Genomic DNA, 6313 nt, shown 5'->3' with positions numbered 1-6313 from the left:
AAGTATGTTATAATTGTAAGCGGGATGTTTAAAATACATTCTCTTAGTCATTACCATGTCAAAATAACGACGGCAAATATTTTCTACGATACTTGGCATCTGTTGACACTTTTCACAACTAAGCGATAATTAACTGATTTAATGTACACCATATTTTAGTTTCCTTCCTCTTCAACATGTTCAGTCATGCAAATCCTCCAAAAATATTTTTTTATTTTAAAAGTTTGATTTTCCTAAAGACTGTTTCAAAAGATAAGTCGAATGTTTTGATATAGAGTCTAGTTAAAAGGCCCATGGGCCAAATCGTTCATGTGAGCAGCAATAGCCATAATATTAATAAAAACAGCTTTAAGGAGTCATATACAAATAACCAGGACAATGTTATAAAATATATAATGTATAAAAAAGATTTTCAAAGTTTTCTCTATTTTAATGTTAAACACTTAGCCACTTTTATAACTGGGTGATTTCATCCTATTTCACATATTAAGCAAATATTGAGCATTGTAGTTTTAAAAAAGTTCTCATAAATATATAAACCTACATTAAACAAGTTTGGCAAAGGGTAAAAGTCTACACAATTGAAAATGGAAAATCAACATACATGTATGTAAAGATGCTTGCATAATAAAAACATTTGAGTTTTAAAGAATAATTTAATTGATTTCCTTTGTAAAAATTATCCCTCCCCTTCTGATTGTGGTCCCACCCTACCCCCGGTGATCATGATTATACCCGCACTTTCTAAAGAAAGTTCGGGTATATTGTTGTTACCCTGTTCCGTCCGTCCGTCCGTCCGACCGTCCGTCCGTCTGTCACGTTTTACTTTCTCAAACTGCTCTTACATCTTATAAACCAGCAAACTGAACTCTTGGAGTTTGATTTGGGGTATCATGTTGTTTTGTAAAAAGGTTTCAAAAATTCTCTGTCAGTCCTGGGGGTCAAATAATTGGTAAAAAATGACGTTTTTTCACAAAAAACCTTCTTCCTCGAACTCCTCCTACATTTTCAATAGTAGACAAATCATCTTTTGGAATATGTTTTAGGGTATGCTATAGATGCGCAATAAGGTTTCGGAATTTTCAATTTTGTCCTGGGGGTCATTTAATGGCTAAAAAATGACGTTTTTTTTACAAAAAAACTGGTTTAAAAAACGTCATTTTTTTTAAGCAGTAGCCAAATGATCTTCTAGAATATGATTGGGGGTGTCATATTGAGGCATGATCAGGTTCCAGAATTTTTTTTTTAATTAAGGGGATCAGTGGGCAACAAAAAATGACGTTTTTTGGCAAAAAAAATATGGTTCCCAGAACTCCTCTTACAACTTTTGGAGTAGCTACGTCATCTCTTGGGATATAATTGGGGCTGTCCTATAAATGTGCAATAAGGTTTTAAAAATTTAAATTTCATCCTGGGAGTCAAATAGTAGCAGAAAATTGACGTTTATCACTAAAAAAACAAACATTGATCCAAGAGCTCCTCTTATGATTTAATGGATAGACAATCATATCTTGGGATATGATAGGGACTGTTCTATAGATGTGCAGTAAGGTTTTCAAAATTTAAATTTCATCCAGGGAGTCAAAATGTAGCAGAATATTGACGTTTATCACTTTAAAAAAAACATAGATCCTAGAACTCCTTTTATGATTTAATGGATAGACACATCATATCTTGGGATATGAAAGGAACTGTTCCATAGATGTGCATTACGGTTTTGAAAAATTAAATTTAACCCTGAGGCCCATTACCTACCGGTACATACCTTTTGATGCCCTTTAAGGATCAAGAATATATATGGTTAAGGGGTGGGGATCTCAACCGTTTTCGAGATATTCTTGCACTTCCTGTTCAAGGGGGGTCATGACCACCCCCGGGGCCCATGACCTACATACCGTTTGATGCCCCTTGACACAAGGAACAAGAATATATATGGTTTAAGGGTGGGGATTTCAACTGTTTTGAAGATATTAAGGGACTTGCTGTTTGAGGGCATCAGGACCACCCACAGGGCCCATGACCTACATAACATTTGATGCCCCTTGACATCTGAAACATGAATATATATGGTTTAGGGGTCATGATTATAACAGTTTCTGAGATATATGGTAATTTCAAATTCCTGGGGGGTGGGGATGACCCCAGGGGTCAGATCTAATAAACCCTATATATTGCCAGTAACAGCCAATATATGATTATGAAAACCCTTTATTATTATCTTTGTCCGTTTTCAAGTTACCATTTACAATAGAGTCTATGATTCTTCCTACAAGGTTCAATGTTAGACCCCACACCCTTTTGACACCCCCCCCCTCCCCCGAAAAGTGGTTGTCTAACCCATAATGAGAAAAATCAAACCAGGGTGCACAACTAGATTTGCAGGCCTATCATATCCTAGAGTTTTATACAATTATATTCAGCCATCTCTGAGAAACAAGTTCAGAGTGGGAAAGAAGAAAAAGAAGATGAAGAATATATACCGGTACATGTATTAAGAACCGTACAAAAACAATAAGTCTCCAAACTTCATTCAGGAGACTTAATAATTAATAAAGATTAAATAGAGATAGGATCATCAAACATCAATAATTTAAAGATAATTGACAATTTCTGATTCTAAGGGGGTCAGGATGACCCCTTAGGGTCATGACTTACATGCCATAATGATCTGATGCGCCTGCATGACCTAAGGAGGAATAATATCTTTGGATTAAGGTGGGGATCTCAATGGTTTTTATGATATTTGATAATTTCAGGAAGAGCACTTGGGATCATGACCTACATACTAGGGATGGGACGATCCACCGATGCACCGGTGCATCGCAGTATTTATTTTGACGATATTTGGATCGATACATTTACCATTAATACAACGATACCTTACCGAACTTTTTTTTTATTTTCCAAAAATATCCGAGCTTCATATATCGGCTATTTTTAGTCCGCGTGCCTAATATGAAAGTACAAAGGTGGCGGAAAACCTCGTAAAGTTGTCAAAACAGTTAGGAAGCTAAATATGGAGTGTGGAAAACTTTTGGATTACTAATTTATGAAAAAGTAGTGTATATGAGACTTAAGTAATTTGTAAATTGTGCAAGGCTCATTATAAATATAACAAAATAACTTTGGACATGCGGTAATACATCGACAAATTTTAAACCTTTATTCATGTTTTCATTTAGTTGCAATGTATCGTGATATGTATCGTATCGCATCTCATGTATCGTGATATGTACCGAATCGGCTCAGTACAGTATCGTCCCAGCCCTACTACATACCATCTTAAATGCCTTGAACAAAGAAACAATAATATAATATGTACATGATATATGATTCAATATAAGAACCAAGATATAGATCAATCATCTGTTTTGTAATACTTCCTATGTATATATACATGTACATGTATTAGTTTGTGTTTTGTTCTATACTATTCATGTTCATGACTGTAGTATGGCTTAGTCTTATTTTAAATTACATTAAAAAATTGTCAAATATATGACTTGGAACCCCCACTCCCAAACAAACTCAAATGTAAACTGTTCTCTCTCTCTCTCCCCCCCCCCTTCCTTGTCGAATAATCTATTAAAATCAAAATATAATTTGGGTGTCTAAAAACTTTTATAAACTGGTAAAAAATGTTATTCTTAAAAAAAATTACATTACACCTTGCATAATTGACAAATGATCTATTGAGATACAATCAGAGGTCATATTTCTACCTTGGGATCAATAAGTAGTATTCATTGACAAGTTAAAATTAATTAAGAACAATAAATGATTCAAATTATAAATGTTTATACTCCACATTCATCCCCCCCCCCCCCCCCCAATCTAACCTGCTTATAAAGATTCAGTCTTCTTAATACATTCTTACATGTGTACAGTAGCAAATTTAAATCATTTCTTGATTGCTTTTTCTCTCGTGATTCACATTAACATTTTGGAAATTGCTTAATTCAATTTTTAAGATTTATAAACAAAATGTTATATGCATCACTTCCATGTGTATTCACCTATTTGGGGCAATTGTAAAGTCTCCTAAACAAAGCAGTGACATCATTAGGCTAGGAATTACCCACATGGATCAAACACTACTGTATAACATATGAATAAGATAAAATACATTATTATTTCTAGTTCTAAAATGTCAGGGTGTTTCCAAGGGGGCATAATCTTACAATACAATTTTACGCGCAATGACACAAAGAGCAAAAATAAATTAAACGGTTTAGGGATGAGGATCTCAGATCTCAGATTAAGTTAACAAAATATACAGTACGTATCATATCATTTCCTATTTCATAAAGGCGGGGGGGATGGGGGGGGGGGGGGTTTAAAGACAACACCTGGGGGTCATTAATGTACTTTACACCAGTTGATGCATCATAATGACTTTAGAAGATATTTTGTATTTTCCTGTTTCGTGGGGTCAGAGCAGTCCCATAAGGTCATGACCTACATTGTATTTGATGCATTATAATACATTAAGAAAGAAATACTCCTTCCTTCCTATTATTACTCATATAAAAAATATAAGTGTCTACACTTACTTACATATGTAATACACAAATTTAATAAGAAATTGTTTATACAGGGTCAATATGGGGTCAACTCAACAGTGCATGCAGTCTGACAAATGAAAAAAATAACTTTTGCAACTAAAATGACAGAAACTTTACAAATGCGATAGGATAGGTAACGATGATAAGCTTATTTAAATAATAAAAGATGATGATACAGTATGCTGTCAAAGGGAGATGACATTTAGAAAGTGAAAGTAGAACTTATATACATGTGTATGTATGCTGGCAGGAATCCCATGCTGGCATCTTATTATATTAATTGTGCTACTGCTACTACATGTATTATGCTTACCTAAATTGGTCAACATCATAATGATAATCCAATTAAAACACAATAATGAATTCCTTTAGCTGATCTTAACTACCGTAATCCTTTTCTGCATACGGAAAACACAGACATGTATGTATGGGTGTTGCTAAAACGCGGAACGGAAAACGGAACGGAATGGAAAATATCATCACGTTTATCGCTTAAAAAGGGTATAGACTGGCCAGAAACGATTTACTTTGTATCTTTTATTTATATCTAATGAATGATTATCAACATGTTGCTATCTTATTAATATTCATATGAATGTCTATCAATCATAGCATTGTATTCATTCGGCTTTAGTTGAGTACGAATCGGAAAAATCAAATGTATACGAATTGTGAAACATTAACATGATTAAACGAGCAAATTAGCTATAACTTTTTACTTATTTCTCTTATATGGTATTGCTGGCATATTAGCGTAACGTACGCAGTTAGTGAAAGCGTTTTATGCGTGTTTTGAGTATTTTTATATTATTTTCAAATATGATGTACATGTATATACTTACATCAAAATTGAATTTTCGGTGTTCTAGACGATCTTTTATCATACAGACGATACAGTATCATTGAGATGGAAGAAAAAAACTGTAGGACTGACGACATTAAAAAATTAAAATACAGTAAACATTAAAATACCCGGTAATTTGTGAAACTAGTATTTTTAGCAATGCAATTTTGTTTACGTTTGCATTACAAAGCATGCAGTTGTTTATTCCAGCAGCTATATACATATGATCCGAATAGAGAGCTCTAGACGTTGCCTGGTTTGATTTTCCGATTATATATTGGGACTATAGTCTGTCGATCCCAAAATATTCATGCAGCACATTTGGACGATTTATAATGGAAAATGTTGACATCTTTTCTCCATTTGGAAGTCACTCAGAAGACCTTGCACAATTTTTCAACACTATCATCCGGGTCTGTTAAAATGCAAAACCCCGTAGACTTCTTTATTTTTAGCCGTGTATTTATACCAGCTGATAAGCTAGAGAGGACGTTTTAAAGAAAGAATAATGAGAATGTTTAATGCTTCTAAAAGAGAATCGCTTGAACCCTGAGGTATATATAAATATACAGCAAAAAGTGAATCGAGGATATTTTGGGACAGAATATAGTGGTCAATGCATGTACTGTTAATTTTGAGGAAATAAATATTCTTGAATAAATAATCTAATATTGCTAATCTTTCAAAAAAAATTAAAAAGGTACATAAAGTATATCGTTTTAGCATACTTAACAAATCTATGAGGTAAATAACATTAGATAAGATTTTCCGTTTTCCTTCCGTTCCGTTTTCCGTTCCGCGTTTTAGCAACACCCATGTATGTATACACGTGAACCCATCTAATAAAAGAGCTGGGTAAAACTAGTACCCGCTAATGAGACATGCAAACCTGTGTTGTGTACGT

Source organism: Crassostrea angulata, chromosome 1 (assembly GCF_025612915.1).
Source record: "Crassostrea angulata isolate pt1a10 chromosome 1, ASM2561291v2, whole genome shotgun sequence".
Taxonomy (NCBI): Eukaryota; Metazoa; Mollusca; class Bivalvia; order Ostreida; family Ostreidae; genus Magallana; species Magallana angulata.
Note: the sequence above shows the minus strand (reverse complement) of the source record.